This window comes from Hydractinia symbiolongicarpus, chromosome 9, assembly GCF_029227915.1.
Source record: "Hydractinia symbiolongicarpus strain clone_291-10 chromosome 9, HSymV2.1, whole genome shotgun sequence".
NCBI lineage: Eukaryota > Metazoa > Cnidaria > Hydrozoa > Anthoathecata > Hydractiniidae > Hydractinia > Hydractinia symbiolongicarpus.
In genome coordinates, this window is record NC_079883.1 from 11,792,066 (window position 1) to 11,804,922 (window position 12,857).

General features: G+C 40.8%; 11 non-coding genes across 11 annotated transcripts; 8 read left to right on the forward strand and 3 right to left on the reverse strand.

Moving 5' to 3' along the window:
• Positions 1-79: 79 nt before the first annotated feature.
• LOC130661396 (U2 spliceosomal RNA) lies at positions 80-271 on the forward strand. Its single transcript, XR_008988588.1, has one exon. It is a non-coding gene; the product is annotated as a U2 spliceosomal RNA (small nuclear RNA).
• A 185-nt stretch (positions 272-456) lies between these two features.
• On the forward strand, positions 457-621 carry LOC130660347 (U1 spliceosomal RNA). Its single transcript, XR_008987546.1, has one exon. It is a non-coding gene; the product is annotated as a U1 spliceosomal RNA (small nuclear RNA).
• Positions 622-949: 328 nt separating this feature from the next.
• On the reverse strand, positions 950-1,068 carry LOC130658395 (5S ribosomal RNA). Its single transcript, XR_008985611.1, has one exon. It is a non-coding gene; the product is annotated as a 5S ribosomal RNA (ribosomal RNA).
• A 4,468-nt stretch (positions 1,069-5,536) lies between these two features.
• Positions 5,537-5,609, forward strand: Trnar-acg (transfer RNA arginine (anticodon ACG)). The gene has a single exon. It is a non-coding gene; the product is annotated as a tRNA-Arg (tRNA).
• A 322-nt stretch (positions 5,610-5,931) lies between these two features.
• Positions 5,932-6,123, forward strand: LOC130661397 (U2 spliceosomal RNA). The gene has a single exon (XR_008988589.1). It is a non-coding gene; the product is annotated as a U2 spliceosomal RNA (small nuclear RNA).
• Positions 6,124-6,308: 185 nt separating this feature from the next.
• LOC130660349 (U1 spliceosomal RNA) lies at positions 6,309-6,473 on the forward strand. Its single transcript, XR_008987549.1, has one exon. It is a non-coding gene; the product is annotated as a U1 spliceosomal RNA (small nuclear RNA).
• A 328-nt stretch (positions 6,474-6,801) lies between these two features.
• On the reverse strand, positions 6,802-6,920 carry LOC130659947 (5S ribosomal RNA). Its single transcript, XR_008987150.1, has one exon. It is a non-coding gene; the product is annotated as a 5S ribosomal RNA (ribosomal RNA).
• Positions 6,921-11,388: 4,468 nt separating this feature from the next.
• Trnar-acg (transfer RNA arginine (anticodon ACG)) lies at positions 11,389-11,461 on the forward strand. The gene has a single exon. It is a non-coding gene; the product is annotated as a tRNA-Arg (tRNA).
• A 322-nt stretch (positions 11,462-11,783) lies between these two features.
• On the forward strand, positions 11,784-11,975 carry LOC130661398 (U2 spliceosomal RNA). Its single transcript, XR_008988590.1, has one exon. It is a non-coding gene; the product is annotated as a U2 spliceosomal RNA (small nuclear RNA).
• Positions 11,976-12,160: 185 nt separating this feature from the next.
• On the forward strand, positions 12,161-12,325 carry LOC130660350 (U1 spliceosomal RNA). Its single transcript, XR_008987550.1, has one exon. It is a non-coding gene; the product is annotated as a U1 spliceosomal RNA (small nuclear RNA).
• A 328-nt stretch (positions 12,326-12,653) lies between these two features.
• Positions 12,654-12,772, reverse strand: LOC130658396 (5S ribosomal RNA). The gene has a single exon (XR_008985612.1). It is a non-coding gene; the product is annotated as a 5S ribosomal RNA (ribosomal RNA).
• Positions 12,773-12,857: the final 85 nt, after the last annotated feature.

The window sequence follows — 12,857 nt, forward strand, 5'->3', positions numbered from 1 at the left end:
AAGCTTTACAGTAACGTGACATGCTCCACAAGCAGTTACGGTGTGTGGACGATGCCTATCATGGCAACGCTTGTTCTTTATCGCTTCTCGGCCTAATGGCTAAGATCAAGTGTAGTATCTGTTCTTATCAGTTTAATATCTGGTAGGCCATTCTCTGAATGGTCAGTATATTAATCTGATTTTTGGCCTTGGGTCATGGAGGTGGATTCATTCACGCCGTGACCACGGGTTGCCTTGGTGTTGCACTATTACCGATGGCGGCCCACATAAGCAATAAAAGAATAATAGCAGTCCTCTTTCCGACGGCACTCTGCATAGTCTACGGCGGGAACAAAACGCGTACACTGGGGGAGAATACAGCCTATGCCCCGCGACACGGCAGTTTATAACACACTCAAGCCACAAGCATTAACAAACTTTGAAGGGTACCCTCATGCTACGGTGCAGTTCCAACTCATACTTACCTGACGGGGAAGTAAAGACTGATCAATGAGGGTTTTCTTCCAGAGTGAGGCTCTTGCATTGCACTACGCTTGGGCTGACCTCTGCGATTACTGCAAACGTCAGTAACTCGACCGTACAATTTCTGGTAGTGGGGGCCTGCGTCCGCGCTCGCCCCCTCCTTAAGTCAAAATGAATGAGCTTAGAAAAGTTGCGCGGCCAAATGTCGGTGGTGACTTAAACGCTAAGGTAAAACCTCGCTTGGCTGTTACGAAACGTGATTGCGATATAAGTCCTCGGAAGGCGGCGGAATTTTATTTTATTTGCCATTCCGTCAGGGTTATTGGATGATCGGCAATAGATCGAGTTTGTATGCATTTGAAAGCTCTTTTTTCTCGTACTATCACCTAAAAATGTCGTAGGAAAATGTCATAGGAAACACTTTCAACAACCGCCACGTTCCTTAATTGTTATAACAAGAAATATATCACAGCAAATGAAAATGAAAAGCCTACGACACCGGGAGTTCCCAGGCGGTCCCCCATCCAAGTACTATCCCGGCCCGACGATGCTTAACTTCCGTGATCAGACGAGAACGGGTGTGTTCATCGTGGTATGGCCGTAGACATTAGTAGGTGCAAATACGTGCAATTTATTTTGACGTTGTGATCAAATTTTTTTATTTAATTTCTTTGAGTTACTTAGGACAAGGCGTATGCATGGATTATCTATTAGACTTTAAGGTTATAGTTTTGTGAAAAAAACAATGTTTTTTTAAAGATGTGTGGCTATAAAAATAGCCGTTGTTTTCTGAGTGTAGCGGTTTACTTCTTCTGTCCTTTGTCGTTCTTCTTTGGGAGTAAGACAGCTTGAATGTTTGGCAAAACACCACCAGCTGCAATGGTTACACCGCTCAAAAGTTTGTTTAATTCTTCATCATTACGAACAGCCAATTGTAAATGTCTTGGAATAATCCTAGCTTTTTTGTTGTCTCTTGCTGCGTTACCAGCCAACTCCAATATCTCAGCAGATAAATATTCCAAGACGGCTGCTAAGTAAACTGGTGCTCCAGATCCAATTCGGTTAGCATAGTGCCCTCTACGAAGGAATCTATGCACTCTACCGACTGGAAATTGAAGTCCAGCTCTTGAGGATCTTGTCTTGGCTTTAGCCTTAGCTTTTCCACCTTTTCCACGTCCAGACATAACTGCGATTTGATTTGTAAGTTAATACAAAAACGTACGAATATTTAACGTAAGTGTTAACGAAATAAACTTTACTCGTTTTTTCATCATAAAAATAGGATCGAAATCATGTTTTTTTAACCAATCATAATTAAGTATTAAACAAAAGATTTTTTTTTTAACCAATTAAATTGCGTATCGGCGTTTTCGGATCGAATTCGATCCGATTTTTTTACTTATAAACAAAAAGTTTTGACTTGCAGTTTAATGCTTATTTACAAGTTAAGTAGCAAAAATTTTTAACCATGTCTGACGCAGCAGCTAAAGGAGGAAAACAGGCACCTAAAGTAGCCAAGAAAGGTGAAAAAAGAGCCGGCAAAAAAGGAGGAAAGATTGGTGGAACTGGTGAAAAGAAACGCAAGAGAAAGAGAAAGGAAAGTTATGCTATTTACATCTACAATGTTTTGAAACAAGTTCACCCAGATGTCGGAGTTTCAAGCAAAGCTATGAGCATCATGAACTCATTTGTCAACGACATCTTTGAGCGCATTGCTTCCGAAGCTTCGCGTTTGGCTCTTCAAAACAAAAAGTCGACCATCTCTTCTCGTGAAATTCAAACCGCAGTACGTCTTCTCTTGCCTGGAGAACTTGCAAAACACGCAGTCAGTGAAGGAACAAAAGCCGTCACAAAATACACAAGCAGCAAGTAAACCAACGTCTACCAAACACAAACGGTCTTTTTTAAGACCACACATCTTTAAAAAAACATTTACTTGGCGTCACTACAAGTTAACCGAAGTTAATAAAACTTCTAAATAATGTGCTTAAGAACACTAGCCTACATTTAAAATACTTCCCCATGTGTGTGTGGATTAGCTTCACTTTTCATACGTATTATTAGCTGTACTTGCAGAAAAGACAAGTACATTGATCCATGTTATTGCTTACATTTAACTTAACCCAGCTTTTCACGGAAACACTCCCAGGCAAATTAACCCTACAAAGTATTTCTAAATTTTTTTTGTGTCATATATGACATAGTATCGTATAGCAATAAATGTAACTGTGACAAGACTTTACACATTGTGTAATTTGGAAGCGTGCACAAAGTAATGTTTTAAAAGATTTGTGGCTATAAAAATAGCCGTTTTTGTTGAGCAATGACAACGCTTAACCTCCGAATCCGTAAAGAGTTCTTCCTTGACGTTTTAAGGCATAAACAACATCCATAGCGGTAACGGTCTTGCGTTTAGCGTGCTCTGTGTAGGTTACAGCATCACGAATAACATTCTCTAAGAAAACCTTCAGTACACCTCTGGTTTCCTCATAGATAAGGCCAGAGATACGTTTGACACCACCTCGTCGAGCAAGACGCCGAATAGCAGGTTTTGTGATTCCCTGAATGTTATCACGAAGAATTTTTCGGTGACGTTTAGCACCTCCTTTTCCCAATCCTTTACCTCCTTTTCCGCGTCCAGACATATTGATATAGTTGCGTACAGAACGAGTACAAAAACAACGTTTGAGTTAACAGAATTCAGACAGCTTTAAAAAGAGGCCATAAAATTACCTACTGCTCGTGGAAACACCCTAATTAACCAATAGAGTTGCGTCATTACAAAATGTTCCGAACATTTTGTACATTTTTTTAAGTAAAACTGTAGTTTTTTTAAAAATTCGTGGTCTTAATGTTTCAGTAAAGCAATAAATTTGGCATCGTTGGAATTCGCCAAACCTTCTGCTACTTACTAAAAAAAAAAAAAGTCAAAAGCTTTTGTGTATCAGAAGATACAGCCGTTTTCCCGTAGCCAAAAAACACAGATTTTATAAAAATGTTAAAGTAATGAGCGTAATGTCATTATGCAGCCAATCAGAAATTACTTTCTTAGCACCAATCAAATGGTTTGTTTTGAACCTTAGCTGTCAATCAATATGAGAAATAAAACTTTGGCGCGATAGTGCATTTTAGACCGTCTTGTGTATCCGTACTACATCGACTTCTTAAAATATGGCTCGTACAAAGCAAACTGCACGTAAATCTACTGGAGGAAAGGCTCCACGAAAACAACTCGCCACTAAAGCTGCGAGGAAAAGCGCACCAGCTACTGGAGGAGTGAAAAAACCACATCGTTACAGACCTGGTACAGTTGCTCTCAGAGAAATCAGAAGATACCAGAAGTCAACCGAGCTCTTGATCCGCAAGTTGCCTTTCCAGCGTCTTGTGCGAGAAATTGCTCAGGACTTCAAAACAGATCTGCGATTCCAGAGCACAGCCGTTATGGCTCTGCAAGAGGCTTCTGAAGCGTACCTTGTTGGCTTGTTCGAGGATACTAACTTGTGTGCCATTCACGCAAAACGAGTTACAATCATGCCTAAAGACATCCAGTTGGCAAGAAGAATTCGTGGGGAACGTGCCTAAGCATCTTACCAAACAAAAAACGGCTATTTTTATAGCCACACATCCATAAAAAATATTACGGCTAGCTTTTTATATCAAACTTTGTCCTGCTTTCTGTTTAAATTTTATGCTACATAAAAATTTTATGCTACATAAAGTTTGACAATGTTAAAAATATGAAGGGCAAGAAAAGTAAAAGCAAGAAAATAAGAAATTTAAAAACGAAAATACTTAAACTTAGGGAATCTAATCTTAAATTTACTCTTTTTTAACTGTTTAAGTGACTTAAACAAGTTTAACTTTGTACCAAGATAATGTTTTTTTGTAAATGTGTGGCTATAAAAATAGCCGTTTGTTAATGTAATAGCCAGATACACACAAATTATTTTTTTGCGGTCTTCTTTGCTGCCTTTTTGGGAGTCTTTTTGACCTTCTTTGCTGCAGGTTTTTTAGCAACAGGCTTCTTTGTGGGTTTCTTAGCTGCTGGTTTCTTAGCCGAGGCTTTCTTTGTGGCAGGCTTCTTTGCTGCTTTCTTTGGCGTGCTCTTCTTTGCTGGCTTCTTTTTTGGTGTACTTTTCTTTGCAGTAGGCTTCTTTGCCGTTGGCTTTTTTGCTGCGGCCTTTTTCTTAGGTTTTTCTTTTTTTACCTGACCTAGCTTGAATGATCCAGAAGCACCAGTGCCTTTAGTTTGAATCAAATCGCCTGATGTTACTCCTCGTTTAAGAGCCATTTTCAGATGATGATCTGAGTTTTCAGCAACTTTGTAATTTGCATGAATATATTTTGTAATAGCTTGGCGAGATGAACCACCGCGTTCCTTTAGGGTAGCGATAGCAGCCTTGATCATGTCCACATATTTAGGGTGATCAGCTGTCTTCTTTGCAGCAGGTTTCTTCTTGGGTGCGATTTTCTTTGGAGAAGCTGCTTCACTCATTTTTAATGTTTTCTTACAACAATCCAACGATAAACGATGCTTGTTATCACAGTAGAAGTATACTAAACATTACCGTGTAAATGAGATATAATTTAAGACGGTGCGAAGTATGCGGACGTAAAAGTACCACTCCCGGGAATTGATTTGGCGCGAAAACAGAAATGTGTGTTTCTGTACATCGTATAATGTCCGTTTTGGGTGCCGCGACTATGCGAAAGCATGTTAATTTTTATTTGTAGTACGACGCAATAGTCTGCAAGAGAAGCTGCTGGAGTTTGAGGTCTTCAGCATTACATCTAGTCTGTTAATTTGGGCTTCTTCCGCGCTCGTGTTAGGATTTTCATAAAGCGTTCTTTGGTTTGCGTTGCGTATGTCGGCCTACATCATCGACACGGCCTGTTTCCGGCTATTAGGAGCAATTCATATATTGGGCACTGCGTTTCGACTTTTTTATTAGACCACAGTAAAAAAATTCACTCACAGAAGTCCCTTTCTTTCATGGCTACAAACACGAAGAATTCTGTCGTAAGTAAAACGAATGCGCAAGCCAAAATGACGATGGGGCGAAGTCATAAGCATGGCCCTGTGGCCCAATGGATAAGGCATCTGACTACGAATCAGGGGATTCCAGGTTCGACTCCTGGCAGGGTCGCACTGTCGCATTTCGGCTGCATGGTCTACTGTGTAACGCGCGCGCACGTTCTGGCGTAATGCGTTGATAAACGGAATGTACGCAGACATATTGGAAAGTAATATCACGCACTTAGTATCGTCGCCTTTGTTAGCATTCATGTAAGTTACCATCCACTCGCTACAGTCGCTCTCCATCCTACGGCTAAATCAACAGCCGTGATTTTTACTATGTCGCCGTCCATCCGTACGCGGTGACAGTTGTAAGCTTTACAGTAACGTGACATGCTCCACAAGCAGTTACGGTGTGTGGACGATGCCTATCATGGCAACGCTTGTTCTTTATCGCTTCTCGGCCTAATGGCTAAGATCAAGTGTAGTATCTGTTCTTATCAGTTTAATATCTGGTAGGCCATTCTCTGAATGGTCAGTATATTAATCTGATTTTTGGCCTTGGGTCATGGAGGTGGATTCATTCACGCCGTGACCACGGGTTGCCTTGGTGTTGCACTATTACCGATGGCGGCCCACATAAGCAATAAAAGAATAATAGCAGTCCTCTTTCCGACGGCACTCTGCATAGTCTACGGCGGGAACAAAACGCGTACACTGGGGGAGAATACAGCCTATGCCCCGCGACACGGCAGTTTATAACACACTCAAGCCACAAGCATTAACAAACTTTGAAGGGTACCCTCATGCTACGGTGCAGTTCCAACTCATACTTACCTGACGGGGAAGTAAAGACTGATCAATGAGGGTTTTCTTCCAGAGTGAGGCTCTTGCATTGCACTACGCTTGGGCTGACCTCTGCGATTACTGCAAACGTCAGTAACTCGACCGTACAATTTCTGGTAGTGGGGGCCTGCGTCCGCGCTCGCCCCCTCCTTAAGTCAAAATGAATGAGCTTAGAAAAGTTGCGCGGCCAAATGTCGGTGGTGACTTAAACGCTAAGGTAAAACCTCGCTTGGCTGTTACGAAACGTGATTGCGATATAAGTCCTCGGAAGGCGGCGGAATTTTATTTTATTTGCCATTCCGTCAGGGTTATTGGATGATCGGCAATAGATCGAGTTTGTATGCATTTGAAAGCTCTTTTTTCTCGTACTATCACCTGAAAATGTCGTAGGAAAATGTCATAGGAAACACTTTCAACAACCGCCACGTTCCTTAATTGTTATAACAAGAAATATATCACAGCAAATGAAAATGAAAAGCCTACGACACCGGGAGTTCCCAGGTGGTCCCCCATCCAAGTACTATCCCGGCCCGACGATGCTTAACTTCCGTGATCAGACGAGAACGGGTGTGTTCATCGTGGTATGGCCGTAGACATTAGTAGGTGCAAATACGTGCAATTTATTTTGACGTTGTGATCAAATTTTTTTATTTAATTTCTTTGAGTTACTTAGGACAAGGCGTATGCATGGATTATCTATTAGACTTTAAGGTTATAGTTTTGTGAAAAAAACAATGTTTTTTTAAAGATGTGTGGCTATAAAAATAGCCGTTGTTTTCTGAGTGTAGCGGTTTACTTCTTCTGTCCTTTGTCGTTCTTCTTTGGGAGTAAGACAGCTTGAATGTTTGGCAAAACACCACCAGCTGCAATGGTTACACCGCTCAAAAGTTTGTTTAATTCTTCATCATTACGAACAGCCAATTGTAAATGTCTTGGAATAATCCTAGCTTTTTTGTTGTCTCTTGCTGCGTTACCAGCCAACTCCAATATCTCAGCAGATAAATATTCCAAGACGGCTGCTAAGTAAACTGGTGCTCCAGATCCAATTCGGTTAGCATAGTGCCCTCTACGAAGGAATCTATGCACTCTACCGACTGGAAATTGAAGTCCAGCTCTTGAGGATCTTGTCTTGGCTTTAGCCTTAGCTTTTCCACCTTTTCCACGTCCAGACATAACTGCGATTTGATTTGTAAGTTAATACAAAAACGTACGAATATTTAACGTAAGTGTTAACGAAATAAACTTTACTCGTTTTTTCATCATAAAAATAGGATCGAAATCATGTTTTTTTAACCAATCATAATTAAGTATTAAACAAAAGATTTTTTTTTTAACCAATTAAATTGCGTATCGGCGTTTTCGGATCGAATTCGATCCGATTTTTTTACTTATAAACAAAAAGTTTTGACTTGCAGTTTAATGCTTATTTACAAGTTAAGTAGCAAAAATTTTTAACCATGTCTGACGCAGCAGCTAAAGGAGGAAAACAGGCACCTAAAGTAGCCAAGAAAGGTGAAAAAAGAGCCGGCAAAAAAGGAGGAAAGATTGGTGGAACTGGTGAAAAGAAACGCAAGAGAAAGAGAAAGGAAAGTTATGCTATTTACATCTACAATGTTTTGAAACAAGTTCACCCAGATGTCGGAGTTTCAAGCAAAGCTATGAGCATCATGAACTCATTTGTCAACGACATCTTTGAGCGCATTGCTTCCGAAGCTTCGCGTTTGGCTCTTCAAAACAAAAAGTCGACCATCTCTTCTCGTGAAATTCAAACCGCAGTACGTCTTCTCTTGCCTGGAGAACTTGCAAAACACGCAGTCAGTGAAGGAACAAAAGCCGTCACAAAATACACAAGCAGCAAGTAAACCAACGTCTACCAAACACAAACGGTCTTTTTTAAGACCACACATCTTTAAAAAAACATTTACTTGGCGTCACTACAAGTTAACCGAAGTTAATAAAACTTCTAAATAATGTGCTTAAGAACACTAGCCTACATTTAAAATACTTCCCCATGTGTGTGTGGATTAGCTTCACTTTTCATACGTATTATTAGCTGTACTTGCAGAAAAGACAAGTACATTGATCCATGTTATTGCTTACATTTAACTTAACCCAGCTTTTCACGGAAACACTCCCAGGCAAATTAACCCTACAAAGTATTTCTAAATTTTTTTTGTGTCATATATGACATAGTATCGTATAGCAATAAATGTAACTGTGACAAGACTTTACACATTGTGTAATTTGGAAGCGTGCACAAAGTAATGTTTTAAAAGATTTGTGGCTATAAAAATAGCCGTTTTTGTTGAGCAATGACAACGCTTAACCTCCGAATCCGTAAAGAGTTCTTCCTTGACGTTTTAAGGCATAAACAACATCCATAGCGGTAACGGTCTTGCGTTTAGCGTGCTCTGTGTAGGTTACAGCATCACGAATAACATTCTCTAAGAAAACCTTCAGTACACCTCTGGTTTCCTCATAGATAAGGCCAGAGATACGTTTGACACCACCTCGTCGAGCAAGACGCCGAATAGCAGGTTTTGTGATTCCCTGAATGTTATCACGAAGAATTTTTCGGTGACGTTTAGCACCTCCTTTTCCCAATCCTTTACCTCCTTTTCCGCGTCCAGACATATTGATATAGTTGCGTACAGAACGAGTACAAAAACAACGTTTGAGTTAACAGAATTCAGACAGCTTTAAAAAGAGGCCATAAAATTACCTACTGCTCGTGGAAACACCCTAATTAACCAATAGAGTTGCGTCATTACAAAATGTTCCGAACATTTTGTACATTTTTTTAAGTAAAACTGTAGTTTTTTTAAAAATTCGTGGTCTTAATGTTTCAGTAAGGCAATAAATTTGGCATCGTTGGAATTCGCCAAACCTTCTGCTACTTACTAAAAAAAAAAAAAGTCAAAAGCTTTTGTGTATCAGAAGATACAGCCGTTTTCCCGTAGCCAAAAAACACAGATTTTATAAAAATGTTAAAGTAATGAGCGTAATGTCATTATGCAGCCAATCAGAAATTACTTTCTTAGCACCAATCAAATGGTTTGTTTTGAACCTTAGCTGTCAATCAATATGAGAAATAAAACTTTGGCGCGATAGTGCATTTTAGACCGTCTTGTGTATCCGTACTACATCGACTTCTTAAAATATGGCTCGTACAAAGCAAACTGCACGTAAATCTACTGGAGGAAAGGCTCCACGAAAACAACTCGCCACTAAAGCTGCGAGGAAAAGCGCACCAGCTACTGGAGGAGTGAAAAAACCACATCGTTACAGACCTGGTACAGTTGCTCTCAGAGAAATCAGAAGATACCAGAAGTCAACCGAGCTCTTGATCCGCAAGTTGCCTTTCCAGCGTCTTGTGCGAGAAATTGCTCAGGACTTCAAAACAGATCTGCGATTCCAGAGCACAGCCGTTATGGCTCTGCAAGAGGCTTCTGAAGCGTACCTTGTTGGCTTGTTCGAGGATACTAACTTGTGTGCCATTCACGCAAAACGAGTTACAATCATGCCTAAAGACATCCAGTTGGCAAGAAGAATTCGTGGGGAACGTGCCTAAGCATCTTACCAAACAAAAAACGGCTATTTTTATAGCCACACATCCATAAAAAATATTACGGCTAGCTTTTTATATCAAACTTTGTCCTGCTTTCTGTTTAAATTTTATGCTACATAAAAATTTTATGCTACATAAAGTTTGACAATGTTAAAAATATGAAGGGCAAGAAAAGTAAAAGCAAGAAAATAAGAAATTTAAAAACGAAAATACTTAAACTTAGGGAATCTAATCTTAAATTTACTCTTTTTTAACTGTTTAAGTGACTTAAACAAGTTTAACTTTGTACCAAGATAATGTTTTTTTGTAAATGTGTGGCTATAAAAATAGCCGTTTGTTAATGTAATAGCCAGATACACACAAATTATTTTTTTGCGGTCTTCTTTGCTGCCTTTTTGGGAGTCTTTTTGACCTTCTTTGCTGCAGGTTTTTTAGCAACAGGCTTCTTTGTGGGTTTCTTAGCTGCTGGTTTCTTAGCCGAGGCTTTCTTTGTGGCAGGCTTCTTTGCTGCTTTCTTTGGCGTGCTCTTCTTTGCTGGCTTCTTTTTTGGTGTACTTTTCTTTGCAGTAGGCTTCTTTGCCGTTGGCTTTTTTGCTGCGGCCTTTTTCTTAGGTTTTTCTTTTTTTACCTGACCTAGCTTGAATGATCCAGAAGCACCAGTGCCTTTAGTTTGAATCAAATCGCCTGATGTTACTCCTCGTTTAAGAGCCATTTTCAGATGATGATCTGAGTTTTCAGCAACTTTGTAATTTGCATGAATATATTTTGTAATAGCTTGGCGAGATGAACCACCGCGTTCCTTTAGGGTAGCGATAGCAGCCTTGATCATGTCCACATATTTAGGGTGATCAGCTGTCTTCTTTGCAGCAGGTTTCTTCTTGGGTGCGATTTTCTTTGGAGAAGCTGCTTCACTCATTTTTAATGTTTTCTTACAACAATCCAACGATAAACGATGCTTGTTATCACAGTAGAAGTATACTAAACATTACCGTGTAAATGAGATATAATTTAAGACGGTGCGAAGTATGCGGACGTAAAAGTACCACTCCCGGGAATTGATTTGGCGCGAAAACAGAAATGTGTGTTTCTGTACATCGTATAATGTCCGTTTTGGGTGCCGCGACTATGCGAAAGCATGTTAATTTTTATTTGTAGTACGACGCAATAGTCTGCAAGAGAAGCTGCTGGAGTTTGAGGTCTTCAGCATTACATCTAGTCTGTTAATTTGGGCTTCTTCCGCGCTCGTGTTAGGATTTTCATAAAGCGTTCTTTGGTTTGCGTTGCGTATGTCGGCCTACATCATCGACACGGCCTGTTTCCGGCTATTAGGAGCAATTCATATATTGGGCACTGCGTTTCGACTTTTTTATTAGACCACAGTAAAAAAATTCACTCACAGAAGTCCCTTTCTTTCATGGCTACAAACACGAAGAATTCTGTCGTAAGTAAAACGAATGCGCAAGCCAAAATGACGATGGGGCGAAGTCATAAGCATGGCCCTGTGGCCCAATGGATAAGGCATCTGACTACGAATCAGGGGATTCCAGGTTCGACTCCTGGCAGGGTCGCACTGTCGCATTTCGGCTGCATGGTCTACTGTGTAACGCGCGCGCACGTTCTGGCGTAATGCGTTGATAAACGGAATGTACGCAGACATATTGGAAAGTAATATCACGCACTTAGTATCGTCGCCTTTGTTAGCATTCATGTAAGTTACCATCCACTCGCTACAGTCGCTCTCCATCCTACGGCTAAATCAACAGCCGTGATTTTTACTATGTCGCCGTCCATCCGTACGCGGTGACAGTTGTAAGCTTTACAGTAACGTGACATGCTCCACAAGCAGTTACGGTGTGTGGACGATGCCTATCATGGCAACGCTTGTTCTTTATCGCTTCTCGGCCTAATGGCTAAGATCAAGTGTAGTATCTGTTCTTATCAGTTTAATATCTGGTAGGCCATTCTCTGAATGGTCAGTATATTAATCTGATTTTTGGCCTTGGGTCATGGAGGTGGATTCATTCACGCCGTGACCACGGGTTGCCTTGGTGTTGCACTATTACCGATGGCGGCCCACATAAGCAATAAAAGAATAATAGCAGTCCTCTTTCCGACGGCACTCTGCATAGTCTACGGCGGGAACAAAACGCGTACACTGGGGGAGAATACAGCCTATGCCCCGCGACACGGCAGTTTATAACACACTCAAGCCACAAGCATTAACAAACTTTGAAGGGTACCCTCATGCTACGGTGCAGTTCCAACTCATACTTACCTGACGGGGAAGTAAAGACTGATCAATGAGGGTTTTCTTCCAGAGTGAGGCTCTTGCATTGCACTACGCTTGGGCTGACCTCTGCGATTACTGCAAACGTCAGTAACTCGACCGTACAATTTCTGGTAGTGGGGGCCTGCGTCCGCGCTCGCCCCCTCCTTAAGTCAAAATGAATGAGCTTAGAAAAGTTGCGCGGCCAAATGTCGGTGGTGACTTAAACGCTAAGGTAAAACCTCGCTTGGCTGTTACGAAACGTGATTGCGATATAAGTCCTCGGAAGGCGGCGGAATTTTATTTTATTTGCCATTCCGTCAGGGTTATTGGATGATCGGCAATAGATCGAGTTTGTATGCATTTGAAAGCTCTTTTTTCTCGTACTATCACCTAAAAATGTCGTAGGAAAATGTCATAGGAAACACTTTCAACAACCGCCACGTTCCTTAATTGTTATAACAAGAAATATATCACAGCAAATGAAAATGAAAAGCCTACGACACCGGGAGTTCCCAGGCGGTCCCCCATCCAAGTACTATCCCGGCCCGACGATGCTTAACTTCCGTGATCAGACGAGAACGGGTGTGTTCATCGTGGTATGGCCGTAGACATTAGTAGGTGCAAATACGTGCAATTTATTTTGACGTTGTGATCAAATTTTTTTATTTAATTTCTTTGAGTTACTTAGGACAAGG